The sequence below is a fragment of the Lemur catta genome, unplaced genomic scaffold (assembly GCF_020740605.2).
Source record: "Lemur catta isolate mLemCat1 unplaced genomic scaffold, mLemCat1.pri scaffold_91_ctg1, whole genome shotgun sequence".
Classification (NCBI taxonomy): Eukaryota; Metazoa; Chordata; class Mammalia; order Primates; family Lemuridae; genus Lemur; species Lemur catta.
In genome coordinates, this window is record NW_025423883.1 from 412,381 (window position 1) to 433,821 (window position 21,441).

Genomic DNA, 21,441 nt, shown 5'->3' on the forward strand with positions numbered 1-21,441 from the left:
AGTCCATACCTTGTGAGGGGTTGAGATGTCTTTTGAAAGAGTGTCCATACATCGCGACTAGTCGGGGGCAGCCCCGGTTGTCACCATTTCCCTTTGTTTCCTACCGCTGTCCGCAGTGACCCGAGCTATTTTTGCATTGTGAGGGGTTTCATCGTGGATTTAAACGTATTGAACGTGTTTCAATATCTTGCAATTATTAGACTTGCTGGCGATCAAACCGTCCTGTGTTTGGCAAACGGGAGTCTACTCATTCTGGTTCCTGTGTCTTTTGACGTGACCCTCGTCCTGTTGGATATGGTAGCATCCGTGCTTCCCAGTATGAGAAGCGTGCGTTTCCCGCCCCAGACCTCAAGTCAGCGTATGTCTCCAGTAAGTCTTAGGACCGTTTAATAACGATGGTTGGCGGAGACCACAATCTAGATGCTGGTGAAATGCACTAGTGTCGAGTTCGCACCTATGTCTCAGCACTTTCCGTGGAAAAACTTAAAAAAAAAAAAAAAAGAAAGAAAGAAAGAGAGAAAGAAAAGAAAAAAAAATTACAGGAAAACACATTGAGTTTACACTGATAATCCAAGTTCAAACTGAGAACTGAGAGTTTTTTTACATTACTTTACCGATTTCACCTCTTCCTCTCACACCCAGATTCCCAGTCCCCAAAGACACCAACAGCATTTCTTCTTTGCAGGATCCCACAGAATAATCGTAGCCATGCACCATAGAACCGTGGACTGGTTCCTACTGCATGAAGTAGGAAAGGCGAGGAAGGAACTTTCTACTTTTCCGGCTGCTCCACTGTGAAAATGTAAGAGCTGCCGTCCGCCGAAGCCAGTCTGCTCATGTCCAAGGAGCTGTGAGCCACGTCACACTCCTTTGGAATATTTCCCTGAGCCTTCATGTGGGCTCCTGACGTCTGTAGAATCTGACAAGTCACACGTTGTCCTCCCGTTTGTGTCCTCCGTGCTTTGAATAGATGTGCTATTGAGTGCTTGATTTTTGTTGTCATAGGTGTATGTGTTTGTGGCAAAGTGTTGAGTGTTTGGTGTGTATGTAGCAGCTAGAGAGCGAGGCTCTGAAGGCTACTGGGCAGCAGGAGGGCGCGGGGTCGGGTGGGGGGCGCTGGGCCGGGAGGGCCGCGTAGCAGCTGGGCCTCTCGAGGCGTCCGGGGACGGCCGCTGCCGTCTAGGGCCATAGCACCCTGAACGTGCCCGATCTCGTCTGGTCTGGGAAGCTAAGCAGGGTCGGGCCCGGTTAGTACTTGGATGGGAGACCGCCTGGGAATACCGGGTGCTGTAGGCTTTTGCTTCTTCTTTTGTCCCGCCCGCCGGGGGGTCGGGGGTGGGGGGGCCCCCCCTCGCCTTCTGCGCCCGCCCCCACTTTCGCCCTCGGGCCCCGGCCCCTCCCCCCCCTCGGCGCGACCCGCTGCCCCCGCCCGGGGCTTCCTCCCCTCTCCCCCGCTGCAGCACCACCGCCAGGTGGCGGCAGCGGCAGAGCGTCCCAGGCGTTCCGTTGGGCCGGCAGCGGAGCCCCAACCCTGGGCCCCACACCGGGCCGGGGCCGGGCGGCGGGATCCCTAAGTGCCGCCGGGTCTCCTCTCCCCCGGACCCCGCACCCGCCGCCCCGCACTCCGGGACATCGCGTACACCCGGCGCGGGACAGCCCAGGGCGGCAAACCGTGTCCTGGGCCCCCGGACACCCGGCCCACCGTGCACTTTCTCTCCGCCGCACACCCGGGCCTCGGGCCCGGGCCTCACGCCGGGCGGGCTCCTCGCCGCCGACGGGGCTCCGAGAGACACACCGGCGCGCCGCACAGGGCGAGTCGCTGGCCCCCTGGGCAGAGAGGACACACAACAGCACACGGAGCGCACGCACCCAAACCCAAACCACCCACCGGCCCCTGGACCCCTGGCTACACACCCCAAACCCCACCCCACCGGGCCACAGGATAGCCGGCTCCGGCCCCCCGCGCAGCCCCCCGCCCCCGCGCGGGGGCTGCTGCCACACGCAGGCCCTGAGGGGAATCGGGGCAGAACGGTCCTCCCCAGACGGGGGTGGGGTGGCGGGGTGGGGGGGGGACACTGCAGATCTTCAGGACCTCCGGGTGACGGACCAGCGGCAGGCGCGGCCCTGCCTCCTCCTCCCGGCCCCGCCCCAAAGCCCCTCCCCACCGTGCCCTCGCGTGGGCCGGCGGAGGGCCCTCTCTCGCGCACTCTCCGGCTCCGGCCCTCCGCCCCCACGCGTGGAAGCCTGTCCCTGCGCGCGTGCCCGTGGGTCTGCTCCTCGGGGTGTGGGACGGCGGTGCGTCCGTGGTTTGGGTGGGGGTGGGGGGGTGCGCGCGCGAGACCCGTCAGGCTCCGCCTGGCCCCCCACCCCCACCCCGATAAGGGCAGGTGGGCTAGCGAAGGGCCAGGGCGGCGGGAGGGACCCGACTGCGCAGGGAGGGACGCGTCGCAGCAGATCGGCCTCTTGAGGCGTCCGGGGGCGGCCGCCCTCGTCTACGGCCAGACCGCCCTGAACGCGCCCGATCTCGTCTCACCTCGGAAGCTAAGCAGGGTCGGGCCCGGTTAGTACTTGGATGGGAGACCGCCTGGGAATCCCGGGTGCCGTAGGCTTTTTGCTCTGCTTCTTTTTCTGTCCCGCCCCCCTGGGCTGGGAAGGGGAGGGGGGGGCCTTCGCCCTCCGCGCCCGGCCCGGCTCCGCCCCCGGCCGGCCCGGACCCTGCCCCGTGGCCCCTGGAGACAGGGTCAGATTGGAGATGTGGAGGCTCAGTCCCCGAGGCTGTCGCCCCTCACACACCTGCCGCAGGTCCGGGCCTCCGGAACTTCTGACCGACCGGCTCTGAATTCAGGACACAGTCTAAAGTTGTCCAAGGAGATGACCACGTTACCACCCTAGGACAGGAAAAATTGGACCCTATCCACATATGCAGAAGAAGAGAATCTAAACAGCTGGCTATTCGTTCACAGTAACATAATTCAGGAATCCAGAGGCGAAGACATCTAGAAACACTTTTCAAACGTCTAAATCTTTAGAACATATTCTGAAGGATTAAGAAGTAGAAGCATTCTTTGGACAGTCACGAGCAAGACCAGGGTGTCGATAGGAAATCCTTCTGTTCGATACTGCAAGAGATGCTCCAAAAACATACTACAACAAGGGAAAACACTAACAATATATGGGAAAGGAAAATCACCTTTCTTCATTTTCCTCACCTCCTACGGTTCTCAAAAGAGAATGTTTGCCCCTATGCGCGGGAGACCTGTAGAAATCCTAGGTGAGTCCAGCAAGATAGCTCTAGATGAAATCAACATTCGATCGATAGTTTCGATATTTCTTATTTCCTCGCAAATACACAATAATGAATGCAATTCTTGAAAAGGATAACATTCAAAGTCACAGAAAATCCACACAGCACCTACGGGGCAAAGGTGCCAACTTAGATGGAAAACTTAGCAAAAACGTACATGATGGCTCCAATCGATGGAGAGGCTACCCCGTAGTCCTCGATAGACGGACACAGAGTCCCCAAACTAATCATTTCCCCCACATTAATAAATAATCCCATTTAAACAGGGTTTATAACTAGAAACTTACAATCTGCTTCTTTCTCTTTTTCTTTTAATTTGGGAAAGGGATATGTTAAAGAATGATGATCATGATCATGATTATCATTATGACTATTATATTAAATCGAATTAACCGTACCAAAACCCCACCACTCACCTTATAAAAATGGGAGTTGATGCATATGTGGGAAGCCGCTGTGTATCTTTGTCTCAAGGCGTGGAACCACAAAAACGCTTCTCCCAAACAAATCCCATCTCGACTGTCATCCTTTTCCTTGCTTTTCCTTTGAAAGTTTTTGCTCTCTGTTATAGGACTATCTCATTGAGGTAGTTTGTTAATTTCACAGTTTATAGAATACATGTGGAACCATTCTGGATTCCTTCTGGGCAACTTGTGTGCCAGGGGAAACCTTCTGTTTGGAGAATACTCCTCGCTTACACAGGAAGCTGCAGTTCATCAGCGCTGCTAGAGAATGGCACTGCACGAATCAGTCGAAGTATCTTTATGCGATCTTTGACTAGGTCCGTGTACAAGGGGCTCCCGTGAGGATTACCCTAGATGCTTCCTGGTCACATGTGCCCTATCTTCTCTCTGGTACGTGCTACTCAGAGAATATGCTTGCTCCTGAATTATGCCAGCATTTATTCATATCCATTTATGCTACATTGCTTTCCAAATGGTTCTATAATTTCGCCTCCCATATCAGCAGGGTGTGTGCAAGAGTTTTCCTCAAAGCCAACACAGTGATCAGTTTCTTAAGTTTCCTCAATCTGGTGAGTTTGAAACTATATCTGGCTTCATTTTTTATTCTGTATTTCCTTGACTAATAATGAGGACACGGGGCCAAAGGCGTATTAAGCATATTAAACGTAGATATCCTGTAACAGTAATATTTTGCCAATTATATGTGCAACAGATACCTTGTCCTGTTTGCAGCTTGTTTTTGACCCTGTTCATGGTATCCTTGGAAACGTTTCATTATGGAAAATTTGAAATAGAAGCAAAATCGGAAAGAATAGTAGAATACTCTCGCACTCCTCTGACTCAAGAAATCACCAACCCCTGGCCAGATCTTGTTTCCTTTATACCCCTCCTACCTTAAGTTCATGATCCCCTTAATAATATCCCTCCATCGATAAAAAGTCAATATGTTTCTATCAAAGGTAGAGGCTTTCTTCCCTCTTTCAGTGTACTCACAGCCACATTATTCCATGTAAAAATTTCACCGTGTTAGAGATAACAGCAAGTACTCAATGTTTGCGTTTCCCTGAGACACACACGCTCATTCCAGTTTCTTTGAATCGAGTCCAAATACAGTCCATACCTTGTGAGGGGTTGAGATGTCTTTTGAAAGAGTGTCCATACATCGCGACTAGTCGGGGGCAGCCCCGGTTGTCACCGTTTCCCTTTGTTTCCTACCGCTGTCCGCAGTGACCCGAGTTATTTTTGCATTGTGAGGGGTTTCATCGCGGATTTAAACGTATTTAATGTGTTTCAATATCTTGCAATTATTAGACTTACTGGCGATCAAACCGTCCGGTGTCTGGCAATCGGGAGTCTACTCATTCTGGTTCCTGTGTCTTTTGACGTGACCCTCGTCCTGTTGGATATCATAGCATCCACGCTTCCCAGGATAAGAAGCGTCCGTTTCCCGCCCCAGACTTCAAGTCAGCCTATGTCTCCAGTAAGTCTTAGGACCGTTTAGTAACGATGGTTGGCAGAGACCACGATCTAGATGCTGGTGAAATGCCCTACTGTTGAGTTCGCACCTATGTCTCGGCACTTTCCATGGGGGAAAAAAAAAATAAAGGAAGAAAAGAAAAAAAAATACAGGAAAACACATTGAGTTTCCACTGATAATCCAAGTTCAAACTGAGAACTGAGAGTTTTTTTACATGACTTGATCGATTTCACCTCTTCCTCTCACACCCAGATTCCCAGTCCCCAAAGACGCCAACAGCATTTCTTCTTTGCAGGATCCCACAGAATAATCGTAGCCATGCACCATAGAACCGTGGACTGGTTCCCACTGCATGAAGTAGGAAAGGCGAGGAAGGAACTTTCTACTTTTCCGGCTGCTCCACTGTGAAAATGTAAGAGCTGCCGTCCGCCGAAGCCAGTCTGCTCATGTCCAAGGAGCTGTGAGCCACGTCACACTCCTTTGGAATATTTCCCTGAGCCTTCATGTGGGCTCCTGACGTCTGTAGAATCTGACAAGTCACACGTTGTCCTCCCGTTTGTGTCCTCCGTGCTTTGAATAGATGTGCTATTGAGTGCTTGATTTTTGTTGTCATAGGTGTATGTGTTTGTGGCAAAGTGTTGAGTGTTTGGTGTGTATGTAGCAGCTAGAGAGCGAGGCTCTGAAGGCTACTGGGCAGCAGGAGGGCGCGGGGTCGGGTGGGGGGCGCTGGGCCGGGAGGGCCGCGTAGCAGCTGGGCCTCTCGAGGCGTCCGGGGACGGCCGCTGCCGTCTAGGGCCATAGCACCCTGAACGTGCCCGATCTCGTCTGGTCTGGGAAGCTAAGCAGGGTCGGGCCCGGTTAGTACTTGGATGGGAGACCGCCTGGGAATACCGGGTGCTGTAGGCTTTTGCTTCTTCTTTTGTCCCGCCCGCCGGGGGGTCGGGGGTGGGGGGGCCCCCCCTCGCCTTCTGCGCCCGCCCCCACTTTCGCCCTCGGGCCCCGGCCCCTCCCCCCCCTCGGCGCGACCCGCTGCCCCCGCCCGGGGCTTCCTCCCCTCTCCCCCGCTGCAGCACCACCGCCAGGTGGCGGCAGCGGCAGAGCGTCCCAGGCGTTCCGTTGGGCCGGCAGCGGAGCCCCAACCCTGGGCCCCACACCGGGCCGGGGCCGGGCGGCGGGATCCCTAAGTGCCGCCGGGTCTCCTCTCCCCCGGACCCCGCACCCGCCGCCCCGCACTCCGGGACATCGCGTACACCCGGCGCGGGACAGCCCAGGGCGGCAAACCGTGTCCTGGGCCCCCGGACACCCGGCCCACCGTGCACTTTCTCTCCGCCGCACACCCGGGCCTCGGGCCCGGGCCTCACGCCGGGCGGGCTCCTCGCCGCCGACGGGGCTCCGAGAGACACACCGGCGCGCCGCACAGGGCGAGTCGCTGGCCCCCTGGGCAGAGAGGACACACAACAGCACACGGAGCGCACGCACCCAAACCCAAACCACCCACCGGCCCCTGGACCCCTGGCTACACACCCCAAACCCCACCCCACCGGGCCACAGGATAGCCGGCTCCGGCCCCCCGCGCAGCCCCCCGCCCCCGCGCGGGGGCTGCTGCCACACGCAGGCCCTGAGGGGAATCGGGGCAGAACGGTCCTCCCCAGACGGGGGTGGGGTGGCGGGGTGGGGGGGGGGACACTGCAGATCTTCAGGACCTCCGGGTGACGGACCAGCGGCAGGCGCGGCCCTGCCTCCTCCTCCCGGCCCCGCCCCAAAGCCCCTCCCCACCGTGCCCTCGCGTGGGCCGGCGGAGGGCCCTCTCTCGCGCACTCTCCGGCTCCGGCCCTCCGCCCCCACGCGTGGAAGCCTGTCCCTGCGCGCGTGCCCGTGGGTCTGCTCCTCGGGGTGTGGGACGGCGGTGCGTCCGTGGTTTGGGTGGGGGTGGGGGGGTGCGCGCGCGAGACCCGTCAGGCTCCGCCTGGCCCCCCACCCCCACCCCGATAAGGGCAGGTGGGCTAGCGAAGGGCCAGGGCGGCGGGAGGGACCCGACTGCGCAGGGAGGGACGCGTCGCAGCAGATCGGCCTCTTGAGGCGTCCGGGGGCGGCCGCCCTCGTCTACGGCCAGACCGCCCTGAACGCGCCCGATCTCGTCTCACCTCGGAAGCTAAGCAGGGTCGGGCCCGGTTAGTACTTGGATGGGAGACCGCCTGGGAATCCCGGGTGCCGTAGGCTTTTTGCTCTGCTTCTTTTTCTGTCCCGCCCCCCTGGGCTGGGAAGGGGAGGGGGGGGCCTTCGCCCTCCGCGCCCGGCCCGGCTCCGCCCCCGGCCGGCCCGGACCCTGCCCCGTGGCCCCTGGAGACAGGGTCAGATTGGAGATGTGGAGGCTCAGTCCCCGAGGCTGTCGCCCCTCACACACCTGCCGCAGGTCCGGGCCTCCGGAACTTCTGACCGACCGGCTCTGAATTCAGGACACAGTCTAAAGTTGTCCAAGGAGATGACCACGTTACCACCCTAGGACAGGAAAAATTGGACCCTATCCACATATGCAGAAGAAGAGAATCTAAACAGCTGGCTATTCGTTCACGGTAACATAATTCAGGAATCCAGAGGCGAAGACATCTAGAAACACTTTTCAAACGTCTAAATCTTTAGAACATATTCTGAAGGATTAAGAAGTAGAAGCATTCTTTGGACAGTCACGAGCAAGACCAGGGTGTCGATAGGAAATCCTTCTGTTCGATACTGCAAGAGATGCTCCAAAAACATACTACAACAAGGGAAAACACTAACAATATATGGGAAAGGAAAATCACCTTTCTTCATTTTCCTCACCTCCTACGGTTCTCAAAAGAGAATGTTTGCCCCTATGCGCGGGAGACCTGTAGAAATCCTAGGTGAGTCCAGCAAGATAGCTCTAGATGAAATCAACATTCGATCGATAGTTTCGATATTTCTTATTTCCTCGCAAATACACAATAATGAATGCAATTCTTGAAAAGGATAACATTCAAAGTCACAGAAAATCCACACAGCACCTACGGGGCAAAGGTGCCAACTTAGATGGAAAACTTAGCAAAAACGTACATGATGGCTCCAATCGATGGAGAGGCTACCCCGTAGTCCTCGATAGACGGACACAGAGTCCCCAAACTAATCATTTCCCCCACATTAATAAATAATCCCATTTAAACAGGGTTTATAACTAGAAACTTACAATCTGCTTCTTTCTCTTTTTCTTTTAATTTGGGAAAGGGATATGTTAAAGAATGATGATCATGATCATGATTATCATTATGACTATTATATTAAATCGAATTAACCGTACCAAAACCCCACCACTCACCTTATAAAAATGGGAGTTGATGCATATGTGGGAAGCCGCTGTGTATCTTTGTCTCAAGGCGTGGAACCACAAAAACGCTTCTCCCAAACAAATCCCATCTCGACTGTCATCCTTTTCCTTGCTTTTCCTTTGAAAGTTTTTGCTCTCTGTTATAGGACTATCTCATTGAGGTAGTTTGTTAATTTCACAGTTTATAGAATACATGTGGAACCATTCTGGATTCCTTCTGGGCAACTTGTGTGCCAGGGGAAACCTTCTGTTTGGAGAATACTCCTCGCTTACACAGGAAGCTGCAGTTCATCAGCGCTGCTAGAGAATGGCACTGCACGAATCAGTCGAAGTATCTTTATGCGATCTTTGACTAGGTCCGTGTACAAGGGGCTCCCGTGAGGATTACCCTAGATGCTTCCTGGTCACATGTGCCCTATCTTCTCTCTGGTACGTGCTACTCAGAGAATATGCTTGCTCCTGAATTATGCCAGCGTTTATTCATATCCATTTATGCTACATTGCTTTCCAAATGGTTCTATAATTTCGCCTCCCATATCAGCAGGGTGTGTGCAAGAGTTTTCCTCAAAGCCAACACAGTGATCAGTTTCTTAAGTTTCCTCAATCTGGTGAGTTTGAAACTATATCTGGCTTCATTTTTTATTCTGTATTTCCTTGACTAATAATGAGGACACGGGGCCAAAGGCGTATTAAGCATATTAAACGTAGATATCCTGTAACAGTAATATTTTGCCAATTATATGTGCAACAGATACCTTGTCCTGTTTGCAGCTTGTTTTTGACCCTGTTCATGGTATCCTTGGAAACGTTTCATTATGGAAAATTTGAAATAGAAGCAAAATCGGAAAGAATAGTAGAATACTCTCGCACTCCTCTGACTCAAGAAATCACCAACCCCTGGCCAGATCTTGTTTCCTTTATACCCCTCCTACCTTAAGTTCATGATCCCCTTAATAATATCCCTCCATCGATAAAAAGTCAATATGTTTCTATCAAAGGTAGAGGCTTTCTTCCCTCTTTCAGTGTACTCACAGCCACATTATTCCATGTAAAAATTTCACCGTGTTAGAGATAACAGCAAGTACTCAATGTTTGCGTTTCCCTGAGACACACACGCTCATTCCAGTTTCTTTGAATCGAGTCCAAATACAGTCCATACCTTGTGAGGGGTTGAGATGTCTTTTGAAAGAGTGTCCATACATCGCGACTAGTCGGGGGCAGCCCCGGTTGTCACCGTTTCCCTTTGTTTCCTACCGCTGTCCGCAGTGACCCGAGTTATTTTTGCATTGTGAGGGGTTTCATCGCGGATTTAAACGTATTTAATGTGTTTCAATATCTTGCAATTATTAGACTTACTGGCGATCAAACCGTCCGGTGTCTGGCAATCGGGAGTCTACTCATTCTGGTTCCTGTGTCTTTTGACGTGACCCTCGTCCCGTTGTCTGGCAATCGGGAGTCTACTCATTCTGGTTCCTGTGTCTTTTGACGTGACCCTCGTCCTGTTGGATATCATAGCATCCACGCTTCCCAGGATAAGAAGCGTCCGTTTCCCGCCCCAGACTTCAAGTCAGCCTATGTCTCCAGTAAGTCTTAGGACCGTTTAGTAACGATGGTTGGCAGAGACCACGATCTAGATGCTGGTGAAATGCCCTACTGTTGAGTTCGCACCTATGTCTCGGCACTTTCCATGGGGGAAAAAAAAAATAAAGGAAGAAAAGAAAAAAAAATACAGGAAAACACATTGAGTTTCCACTGATAATCCAAGTTCAAACTGAGAACTGAGAGTTTTTTTACATGACTTGATCGATTTCACCTCTTCCTCTCACACCCAGATTCCCAGTCCCCAAAGACGCCAACAGCATTTCTTCTTTGCAGGATCCCACAGAATAATCGTAGCCATGCACCATAGAACCGTGGACTGGTTCCCACTGCATGAAGTAGGAAAGGCGAGGAAGGAACTTTCTACTTTTCCGGCTGCTCCACTGTGAAAATGTAAGAGCTGCCGTCCGCCGAAGCCAGTCTGCTCATGTCCAAGGAGCTGTGAGCCACGTCACACTCCTTTGGAATATTTCCCTGAGCCTTCATGTGGGCTCCTGACGTCTGTAGAATCTGACAAGTCACACGTTGTCCTCCCGTTTGTGTCCTCCGTGCTTTGAATAGATGTGCTATTGAGTGCTTGATTTTTGTTGTCATAGGTGTATGTGTTTGTGGCAAAGTGTTGAGTGTTTGGTGTGTATGTAGCAGCTAGAGAGCGAGGCTCTGAAGGCTACTGGGCAGCAGGAGGGCGCGGGGTCGGGTGGGGGGCGCTGGGCCGGGAGGGCCGCGTAGCAGCTGGGCCTCTCGAGGCGTCCGGGGACGGCCGCTGCCGTCTAGGGCCATAGCACCCTGAACGTGCCCGATCTCGTCTGGTCTGGGAAGCTAAGCAGGGTCGGGCCCGGTTAGTACTTGGATGGGAGACCGCCTGGGAATACCGGGTGCTGTAGGCTTTTGCTTCTTCTTTTGTCCCGCCCGCCGGGGGGTCGGGGGTGGGGGGGCCCCCCCTCGCCTTCTGCGCCCGCCCCCACTTTCGCCCTCGGGCCCCGGCCCCTCCCCCCCCTCGGCGCGACCCGCTGCCCCCCGCCCGGGGCTTCCTCCCCTCTCCCCCGCTGCAGCACCACCGCCAGGTGGCGGCAGCGGCAGAGCGTCCCAGGCGTTCCGTTGGGCCGGCAGCGGAGCCCCAACCCTGGGCCCCACACCGGGCCGGGGCCGGGCGGCGGGATCCCTAAGTGCCGCCGGGTCTCCTCTCCCCCGGACCCCGCACCCGCCGCCCCGCACTCCGGGACATCGCGTACACCCGGCGCGGGACAGCCCAGGGCGGCAAACCGTGTCCTGGGCCCCCGGACACCCGGCCCACCGTGCACTTTCTCTCCGCCGCACACCCGGGCCTCGGGCCCGGGCCTCACGCCGGGCGGGCTCCTCGCCGCCGACGGGGCTCCGAGAGACACACCGGCGCGCCGCACAGGGCGAGTCGCTGGCCCCCTGGGCAGAGAGGACACACAACAGCACACGGAGCGCACGCACCCAAACCCAAACCACCCACCGGCCCCTGGACCCCTGGCTACACACCCCAAACCCCACCCCACCGGGCCACAGGATAGCCGGCTCCGGCCCCCCGCGCAGCCCCCCGCCCCCGCGCGGGGGCTGCTGCCACACGCAGGCCCTGAGGGGAATCGGGGCAGAACGGTCCTCCCCAGACGGGGGTGGGGTGGCGGGGTGGGGGGGGGACACTGCAGATCTTCAGGACCTCCGGGTGACGGACCAGCGGCAGGCGCGGCCCTGCCTCCTCCTCCCGGCCCCGCCCCAAAGCCCCTCCCCACCGTGCCCTCGCGTGGGCCGGCGGAGGGCCCTCTCTCGCGCACTCTCCGGCTCCGGCCCTCCGCCCCCACGCGTGGAAGCCTGTCCCTGCGCGCGTGCCCGTGGGTCTGCTCCTCGGGGTGTGGGACGGCGGTGCGTCCGTGGTTTGGGTGGGGGTGGGGGGGTGCGCGCGCGAGACCCGTCAGGCTCCGCCTGGCCCCCCACCCCCACCCCGATAAGGGCAGGTGGGCTAGCGAAGGGCCAGGGCGGCGGGAGGGACCCGACTGCGCAGGGAGGGACGCGTCGCAGCAGATCGGCCTCTTGAGGCGTCCGGGGGCGGCCGCCCTCGTCTACGGCCAGACCGCCCTGAACGCGCCCGATCTCGTCTCACCTCGGAAGCTAAGCAGGGTCGGGCCCGGTTAGTACTTGGATGGGAGACCGCCTGGGAATCCCGGGTGCCGTAGGCTTTTTGCTCTGCTTCTTTTTCTGTCCCGCCCCCCTGGGCTGGGAAGGGGAGGGGGGGGCCTTCGCCCTCCGCGCCCGGCCCGGCTCCGCCCCCGGCCGGCCCGGACCCTGCCCCGTGGCCCCTGGAGACAGGGTCAGATTGGAGATGTGGAGGCTCAGTCCCCGAGGCTGTCGCCCCTCACACACCTGCCGCAGGTCCGGGCCTCCGGAACTTCTGACCGACCGGCTCTGAATTCAGGACACAGTCTAAAGTTGTCCAAGGAGATGACCACGTTACCACCCTAGGACAGGAAAAATTGGACCCTATCCACATATGCAGAAGAAGAGAATCTAAACAGCTGGCTATTCGTTCACGGTAACATAATTCAGGAATCCAGAGGCGAAGACATCTAGAAACACTTTTCAAACGTCTAAATCTTTAGAACATATTCTGAAGGATTAAGAAGTAGAAGCATTCTTTGGACAGTCACGAGCAAGACCAGGGTGTCGATAGGAAATCCTTCTGTTCGATACTGCAAGAGATGCTCCAAAAACATACTACAACAAGGGAAAACACTAACAATATATGGGAAAGGAAAATCACCTTTCTTCATTTTCCTCACCTCCTACGGTTCTCAAAAGAGAATGTTTGCCCCTATGCGCGGGAGACCTGTAGAAATCCTAGGTGAGTCCAGCAAGATAGCTCTAGATGAAATCAACATTCGATCGATAGTTTCGATATTTCTTATTTCCTCGCAAATACACAATAATGAATGCAATTCTTGAAAAGGATAACATTCAAAGTCACAGAAAATCCACACAGCACCTACGGGGCAAAGGTGCCAACTTAGATGGAAAACTTAGCAAAAACGTACATGATGGCTCCAATCGATGGAGAGGCTACCCCGTAGTCCTCGATAGACGGACACAGAGTCCCCAAACTAATCATTTCCCCCACATTAATAAATAATCCCATTTAAACAGGGTTTATAACTAGAAACTTACAATCTGCTTCTTTCTCTTTTTCTTTTAATTTGGGAAAGGGATATGTTAAAGAATGATGATCATGATCATGATTATCATTATGACTATTATATTAAATCGAATTAACCGTACCAAAACCCCACCACTCACCTTATAAAAATGGGAGTTGATGCATATGTGGGAAGCCGCTGTGTATCTTTGTCTCAAGGCGTGGAACCACAAAAACGCTTCTCCCAAACAAATCCCATCTCGACTGTCATCCTTTTCCTTGCTTTTCCTTTGAAAGTTTTTGCTCTCTGTTATAGGACTATCTCATTGAGGTAGTTTGTTAATTTCACAGTTTATAGAATACATGTGGAACCATTCTGGATTCCTTCTGGGCAACTTGTGTGCCAGGGGAAACCTTCTGTTTGGAGAATACTCCTCGCTTACACAGGAAGCTGCAGTTCATCAGCGCTGCTAGAGAATGGCACTGCACGAATCAGTCGAAGTATCTTTATGCGATCTTTGACTAGGTCCGTGTACAAGGGGCTCCCGTGAGGATTACCCTAGATGCTTCCTGGTCACATGTGCCCTATCTTCTCTCTGGTACGTGCTACTCAGAGAATATGCTTGCTCCTGAATTATGCCAGCATTTATTCATATCCATTTATGCTACATTGCTTTCCAAATGGTTCTATAATTTCGCCTCCCATATCAGCAGGGTGTGTGCAAGAGTTTTCCTCAAAGCCAACACAGTGATCAGTTTCTTAAGTTTCCTCAATCTGGTGAGTTTGAAACTATATCTGGCTTCATTTTTTATTCTGTATTTCCTTGACTAATAATGAGGACACGGGGCCAAAGGCGTATTAAGCATATTAAACGTAGATATCCTGTAACAGTAATATTTTGCCAATTATATGTGCAACAGATACCTTGTCCTGTTTGCAGCTTGTTTTTGACCCTGTTCATGGTATCCTTGGAAACGTTTCATTATGGAAAATTTGAAATAGAAGCAAAATCGGAAAGAATAGTAGAATACTCTCGCACTCCTCTGACTCAAGAAATCACCAACCCCTGGCCAGATCTTGTTTCCTTTATACCCCTCCTACCTTAAGTTCATGATCCCCTTAATAATATCCCTCCATCGATAAAAAGTCAATATGTTTCTATCAAAGGTAGAGGCTTTCTTCCCTCTTTCAGTGTACTCACAGCCACATTATTCCATGTAAAAATTTCACCGTGTTAGAGATAACAGCAAGTACTCAATGTTTGCGTTTCCCTGAGACACACACGCTCATTCCAGTTTCTTTGAATCGAGTCCAAATACAGTCCATACCTTGTGAGGGGTTGAGATGTCTTTTGAAAGAGTGTCCATACATCGCGACTAGTCGGGGGCAGCCCCGGTTGTCACCGTTTCCCTTTGTTTCCTACCGCTGTCCGCAGTGACCCGAGTTATTTTTGCATTGTGAGGGGTTTCATCGCGGATTTAAACGTATTTAATGTGTTTCAATATCTTGCAATTATTAGACTTACTGGCGATCAAACCGTCCGGTGTCTGGCAATCGGGAGTCTACTCATTCTGGTTCCTGTGTCTTTTGACGTGACCCTCGTCCTGTTGGATATCATAGCATCCACGCTTCCCAGGATAAGAAGCGTCCGTTTCCCGCCCCAGACTTCAAGTCAGCCTATGTCTCCAGTAAGTCTTAGGACCGTTTAGTAACGATGGTTGGCAGAGACCACGATCTAGATGCTGGTGAAATGCCCTACTGTTGAGTTCGCACCTATGTCTCGGCACTTTCCATGGGGGAAAAAAAAAAATAAAGGAAGAAAAGAAAAAAAAATACAGGAAAACACATTGAGTTTCCACTGATAATCCAAGTTCAAACTGAGAACTGAGAGTTTTTTTACATGACTTGATCGATTTCACCTCTTCCTCTCACACCCAGATTCCCAGTCCCCAAAGACGCCAACAGCATTTCTTCTTTGCAGGATCCCACAGAATAATCGTAGCCATGCACCATAGAACCGTGGACTGGTTCCCACTGCATGAAGTAGGAAAGGCGAGGAAGGAACTTTCTACTTTTCCGGCTGCTCCACTGTGAAAATGTAAGAGCTGCCGTCCGCCGAAGCCAGTCTGCTCATGTCCAAGGAGCTGTGAGCCACGTCACACTCCTTTGGAATATTTCCCTGAGCCTTCATGTGGGCTCCTGACGTCTGTAGAATCTGACAAGTCACACGTTGTCCTCCCGTTTGTGTCCTCCGTGCTTTGAATAGATGTGCTATTGAGTGCTTGATTTTTGTTGTCATAGGTGTATGTGTTTGTGGCAAAGTGTTGAGTGTTTGGTGTGTATGTAGCAGCTAGAGAGCGAGGCTCTGAAGGCTACTGGGCAGCAGGAGGGCGCGGGGTCGGGTGGGGGGCGCTGGGCCGGGAGGGCCGCGTAGCAGCTGGGCCTCTCGAGGCGTCCGGGGACGGCCGCTGCCGTCTAGGGCCATAGCACCCTGAACGTGCCCGATCTCGTCTGGTCTGGGAAGCTAAGCAGGGTCGGGCCCGGTTAGTACTTGGATGGGAGACCGCCTGGGAATACCGGGTGCTGTAGGCTTTTGCTTCTTCTTTTGTCCCGCCCGCCGGGGGGTCGGGGGTGGGGGGGCCCCCCCTCGCCTTCTGCGCCCGCCCCCACTTTCGCCCTCGGGCCCCGGCCCCTCCCCCCCCTCGGCGCGACCCGCTGCCCCCGCCCGGGGCTTCCTCCCCTCTCCCCCGCTGCAGCACCACCGCCAGGTGGCGGCAGCGGCAGAGCGTCCCAGGCGTTCCGTTGGGCCGGCAGCGGAGCCCCAACCCTGGGCCCCACACCGGGCCGGGGCCGGGCGGCGGGATCCCTAAGTGCCGCCGGGTCTCCTCTCCCCCGGACCCCGCACCCGCCGCCCCGCACTCCGGGACATCGCGTACACCCGGCGCGGGACAGCCCAGGGCGGCAAACCGTGTCCTGGGCCCCCGGACACCCGGCCCACCGTGCACTTTCTCTCCGCCGCACACCCGGGCCTCGGGCCCGGGCCTCACGCCGGGCGGGCTCCTCGCCGCCGACGGGGCTCCGAGAGACACACCGGCGCGCCGCACAGGGCGACTCGCTGGCCCCCTGGGCAGAGAGGACACACAACAGCACACGGAGCGCACGCACCCAAACCCAAACCACCCACCGGCCCCTGGACCCCTGGCTACACACCCCAAACCCCACCCCACCGGGCCACAGGATAGCCGGCTCCGGCCCCCCGCGCAGCCCCCCGCCCCCGCGCGGGGGCTGCTGCCACACGCAGGCCCTGAGGGGAATCGGGGCAGAACGGTCCTCCCCAGACGGGGGTGGGGTGGCGGGGTGGGGGGGGGACACTGCAGATCTTCAGGACCTCCGGGTGACGGACCAGCGGCAGGCGCGGCCCTGCCTCCTCCTCCCGGCCCCGCCCCAAAGCCCCTCCCCACCGTGCCCTCGCGTGGGCCGGCGGAGGGCCCTCTCTCGCGCACTCTCCGGCTCCGGCCCTCCGCCCCCACGCGTGGAAGCCTGTCCCTGCGCGCGTGCCCGTGGGTCTGCTCCTCGGGGTGTGGGACGGCGGTGCGTCCGTGGTTTGGGTGGGGGTGGGGGGGTGCGCGCGCGAGACCCGTCAGGCTCCGCCTGGCCCCCCACCCCCACCCCGATAAGGGCAGGTGGGCTAGCGAAGGGCCAGGGCGGCCGGAGGGACCCGACTGCGCAGGGAGGGACGCGTCGCAGCAGATCGGCCTCTTGAGGCGTCCGGGGGCGGCCGCCCTCGTCTACGGCCAGACCGCCCTGAACGCGCCCGATCTCGTCTCACCTCGGAAGCTAAGCAGGGTCGGGCCCGGTTAGTACTTGGATGGGAGACCGCCTGGGAATCCCGGGTGCCGTAGGCTTTTTGCTCTGCTTCTTTTTCTGTCCCGCCCCCCTGGGCTGGGAAGGGGAGGGGGGGGCCTTCGCCCTCCGCGCCCGGCCCGGCTCCGCCCCCGGCCGGCCCGGACCCTGCCCCGTGGCCCCTGGAGACAGGGTCAGATTGGAGATGTGGAGGCTCAGTCCCCGAGGCTGTCGCCCCTCACACACCTGCCGCAGGTCCGGGCCTCCGGAACTTCTGACCGACCGGCTCTGAATTCAGGACACAGTCTAAAGTTGTCCAAGGAGATGACCACGTTACCACCCTAGGACAGGAAAAATTGGACCCTATCCACATATGCAGAAGAAGAGAATCTAAACAGCTGGCTATTCGTTCACGGTAACATAATTCAGGAATCCAGAGGCGAAGACATCTAGAAACACTTTTCAAACGTCTAAATCTTTAGAACATATTCTGAAGGATTAAGAAGTAGAAGCATTCTTTGGACAGTCACGAGCAAGACCAGGGTGTCGATAGGAAATCCTTCTGTTCGATACTGCAAGAGACGCTCCAAAAACATACTACAACAAGGGAAAACACTAACAATATATGGGAAAGGAAAATCACCTTTCTTCATTTTCCTCACCTCCTACGGTTCTCAAAAGAGAATGTTTGCCCCTATGCGCGGGAGACCTGTAGAAATCCTAGGTGAGTCCAGCAAGATAGCTCTAGATGAAATCAACATTCGATCGATAGTTTCGATATTTCTTATTTCCTCGCAAATACACAATAATGAATGCAATTCTTGAAAAGGATAACATTCAAAGTCACAGAAAATCCACACAGCACCTACGGGGCAAAGGTGCCAACTTAGATGGAAAACTTAGCAAAAACGTACATGATGGCTCCAATCGATGGAGAGGCTACCCCGTAGTCCTCGATAGACGGACACAGAGTCCCCAAACTAATCATTTCCCCCACATTAATAAATAATCCCATTTAAACAGGGTTTATAACTAGAAACTTACAATCTGCTTCTTTCTCTTTTTCTTTTAATTTGGGAAAGGGATATGTTAAAGAATGATGATCATGATCATGATTATCATTATGACTATTATATTAAATCGAATTAACCGTACCAAAACCCCACCACTCACCTTATAAAAATGGGAGTTGATGCATATGTGGGAAGCCGCTGTGTATCTTTGTCTCAAGGCGTGGAACCACAAAAACGCTTCTCCCAAACAAATCCCATCTCGACTGTCATCCTTTTCCTTGCTTTTCCTTTGAAAGTTTTTGCTCTCTGTTATAGGACTATCTCATTGAGGTAGTTTGTTAATTTCACAGTTTATAGAATACATGTGGAACCATTCTGGATTCCTTCTGGGCAACTTGTGTGCCAGGGGAAACCTTCTGTTTGGAGAATACTCCTCGCTTACACAGGAAGCTGCAGTTCATCAGCGCTGCTAGAGAATGGCACTGCACGAATCAGTCGAAGCATCTTTATGCGATCTTTGACTAGGTCCGTGTACAAGGGGCTCCCGTGAGGATTACCCTAGATGCTTCCTGGTCACATGTGCCCTATCTTCTCTCTGGTACGTGCTACTCAGAGAATATGCTTGCTCCTGAATTATGCCAGCGTTTATTCATTTCCATTTAGGCTACAGTGTTTTCCAAATGGTCCTATAATTTCGCCTCCCATATCAGCAGGGTGTGTGCAAGAGTTTTCCTCAAAGCCAACACAGTGATCAGTTTCTTAAGTTTCCTCAATCTGGTGAGTTGGAAACTATATCTGGCTTCATTTTTTATTCTGCATTTCCTTGACCAATAATGAGGACACGGGGCCAAAGGCGTATTAAGCGTATTAAACGTAGATATTCTGTAACAGTCATATTTTGCCAATTATATGGGCTACAGATACCTTGTCCTGTTTGAAGCTTGTTTTTGACCCTCTTCATGATATCTTTGGAAACTTTTTATTATGGAAAATTTGAAATAGAAGCAAAATCGGAAAGAATAGTAGAATACTCTCGCACTCCTCTGACTCAAGAAATCACCAACCCCTGGCCAGATCTTGTTTCCTTTATACCCCTCCTACCTTAAGTTCATGATCCCCTTAATAATATCCCTCCATCGATAAAAAGTCAATATGTTTCTATCAAAGGTAGAGGCTTTCTTCCCTCTTTCAGTGTACTCACAGCCACATTATTCCATGTAAAAATTTCACCGTGTTAGAGATAACAGCAAGTACTCAATGTTTGCGTTTCCCTGAGACACACACGCTCATTCCAGTTTCTTTGAATCGAGTCCAAATACAGTCCATACCTTGTGAGGGGTTGAGATGTCTTTTGAAAGAGTGTCCATACATCGCGACTAGTCGGGGGCAGCCCCGGTTGTCACCGTTTCCCTTTGTTTCCTACCGCTGTCCGCAGTGACCCGAGTTATTTTTGCATTGTGAGGGGTTTCATCGCGGATTTAAACGTATTTAATGTGTTTCAATATCTTGCAATTATTAGACTTACTGGCGATCAAACCGTCCGGTGTCTGGCAATCGGGAGTCTACTCATTCTGGTTCCTGTGTCTTTTGACGTGACCCTCGTCCTGTTGGATATCATAGCATCCACGCTTCCCAGGATAAGAAGCGTCCGTTTCCCGCCCCAGACTTCAAGTCAGCCTATGTCTCCAGTAAGTCTTAGGACCGTTTAGTAACGATGGTTGGCAGAGACCACGATCTAGATGCTGGTGAAATGCCCTACTGTTGAGTTCGCACCTATGTCTCGGCACTTTCCATGGGGGAAAAAAAAAAATAAAGGAAGAAAAGAAAAAAAAATACAGGAAAACACATTGAGTTTCCACTGATAATCCAAGTTCAAACTGAGAACTGAGAGTTTTTTTACATGACTTGATCGATTTCACCTCTTCCTCTCACACCCAGATTCCCAGTCCCCAAAGACGCCAACAGCATTTCTTCTTTGCAGGATCCCACAGAATAATCGTAGCCATGCACCATAGAACCGTGGACTGGTTCCCACTGCATGAAGTAGGAAAGGCGAGGAAGGAACTTTCTACTTTTCCGGCTGCTCCACTGTGAAAATGTAAGAGCTGCCGTCCGCCGAAGCCAGTCTGCTCATGTCCAAGGAGCTGTGAGCCACGTCACACTCCTTTGGAATATTTCCCTGAGCCTTCATGTGGGCTCCTGACGTCTGTAGAATCTGACAAGTCACACGTTGTCCTCCCGTTTGTGTCCTCCGTGCTTTGAATAGATGTGCTATTGAGTGCTTGATTTTTGTTGTCATAGGTGTATGTGTTTGTGGCAAAGTGTTGAGTGTTTGGTGTGTATGTAGCAGCTAGAGAGCGAGGCTCTGAAGGCTACTGGGCAGCAGGAGGGCGCGGGGTCGGGTGGGGGGCGCTGGGCCGGGAGGGCCGCGTAGCAGCTGGGCCTCTCGAGGCGTCCGGGGACGGCCGCTGCCGTCTAGGGCCATAGCACCCTGAACGTGCCCGATCTCGTCTGGTCTGGGAAGCTAAGCAGGGTCGGGCCCGGTTAGTACTTGGATGGGAGACCGCCTGGGAATACCGGGTGCTGTAGGCTTTTGCTTCTTCTTTTGTCCCGCCCGCCGGGGGGTCGGGGGTGGGGGGGCCCCCCCTCGCCTTCTGCGCCCGCCCCCACTTTCGCCCTCGGGCCCCGGCCCCTCCCCCCCCTCGGCGCGACCCGCTGCCCCCGCCCGGGGCTTCCTCCCCTCTCCCCCGCTGCAGCACCACCGCCAGGTGGCGGCAGCGGCAGAGCGTCCCAGGCGTTCCGTTGGGCCGGCAGCGGAGCCCCAACCCTGGGCCCCACACCGGGCCGGGGCCGGGCGGCGGGATCCCTAAGTGCCGCCGGGTCTCCTCTCCCCCGGACCCCGCACCCGCCGCCCCGCACTCCGGGACATCGCGTACACCCGGCGCGGGACAGCCCAGGGCGGCAAACCGTGTCCTGGGCCCCCGGACACCCGGCCCACCGTGCACTTTCTCTCCGCCGCACACCCGGGCCTCGGGCCCGGGCCTCACGCCGGGCGGGCTCCTCGCCGCCGACGGGGCTCCGAGAGACACACCGGCGCGCCGCACAGGGCGAGTCGCTGGCCCCCTGGGCAGAGAGGACACACAACAGCACACGGAGCGCACGCACCCAAACCCAAACCACCCACCGGCCCCTGGACCCCTGGCTACACACCCCAAACCCCACCCCACCGGGCCACAGGATAGCCGGCTC

The 21,441-nt window shown here is 54.8% G+C and overlaps 4 non-coding genes and 5 pseudogenes across 4 annotated transcripts; all 9 read left to right on the forward strand.

The window, feature by feature from the left end:
• Nucleotides 1-1,177: 1,177 nt before the first annotated feature.
• Nucleotides 1,178-1,296, forward strand: LOC123630111 (annotated as a pseudogene).
• Nucleotides 1,297-2,490: 1,194 nt separating this feature from the next.
• LOC123630063 lies at nt 2,491-2,609 on the forward strand. The gene has a single exon (XR_006732574.1). It is a non-coding gene; the product is annotated as a 5S ribosomal RNA (ribosomal RNA).
• A 3,423-nt stretch (nt 2,610-6,032) lies between these two features.
• LOC123630046 lies at nt 6,033-6,151 on the forward strand (annotated as a pseudogene).
• Nucleotides 6,152-7,346: 1,195 nt separating this feature from the next.
• Nucleotides 7,347-7,465, forward strand: LOC123630064. The gene has a single exon (XR_006732575.1). It is a non-coding gene; the product is annotated as a 5S ribosomal RNA (ribosomal RNA).
• A 3,487-nt stretch (nt 7,466-10,952) lies between these two features.
• Nucleotides 10,953-11,071, forward strand: LOC123630047 (annotated as a pseudogene).
• Nucleotides 11,072-12,266: 1,195 nt separating this feature from the next.
• LOC123630065 lies at nt 12,267-12,385 on the forward strand. The gene has a single exon (XR_006732576.1). It is a non-coding gene; the product is annotated as a 5S ribosomal RNA (ribosomal RNA).
• A 3,424-nt stretch (nt 12,386-15,809) lies between these two features.
• On the forward strand, nt 15,810-15,928 carry LOC123630048 (annotated as a pseudogene).
• A 1,194-nt stretch (nt 15,929-17,122) lies between these two features.
• LOC123630066 lies at nt 17,123-17,241 on the forward strand. Its single transcript, XR_006732577.1, has one exon. It is a non-coding gene; the product is annotated as a 5S ribosomal RNA (ribosomal RNA).
• Nucleotides 17,242-20,665: 3,424 nt separating this feature from the next.
• LOC123630049 lies at nt 20,666-20,784 on the forward strand (annotated as a pseudogene).
• Nucleotides 20,785-21,441: the final 657 nt, after the last annotated feature.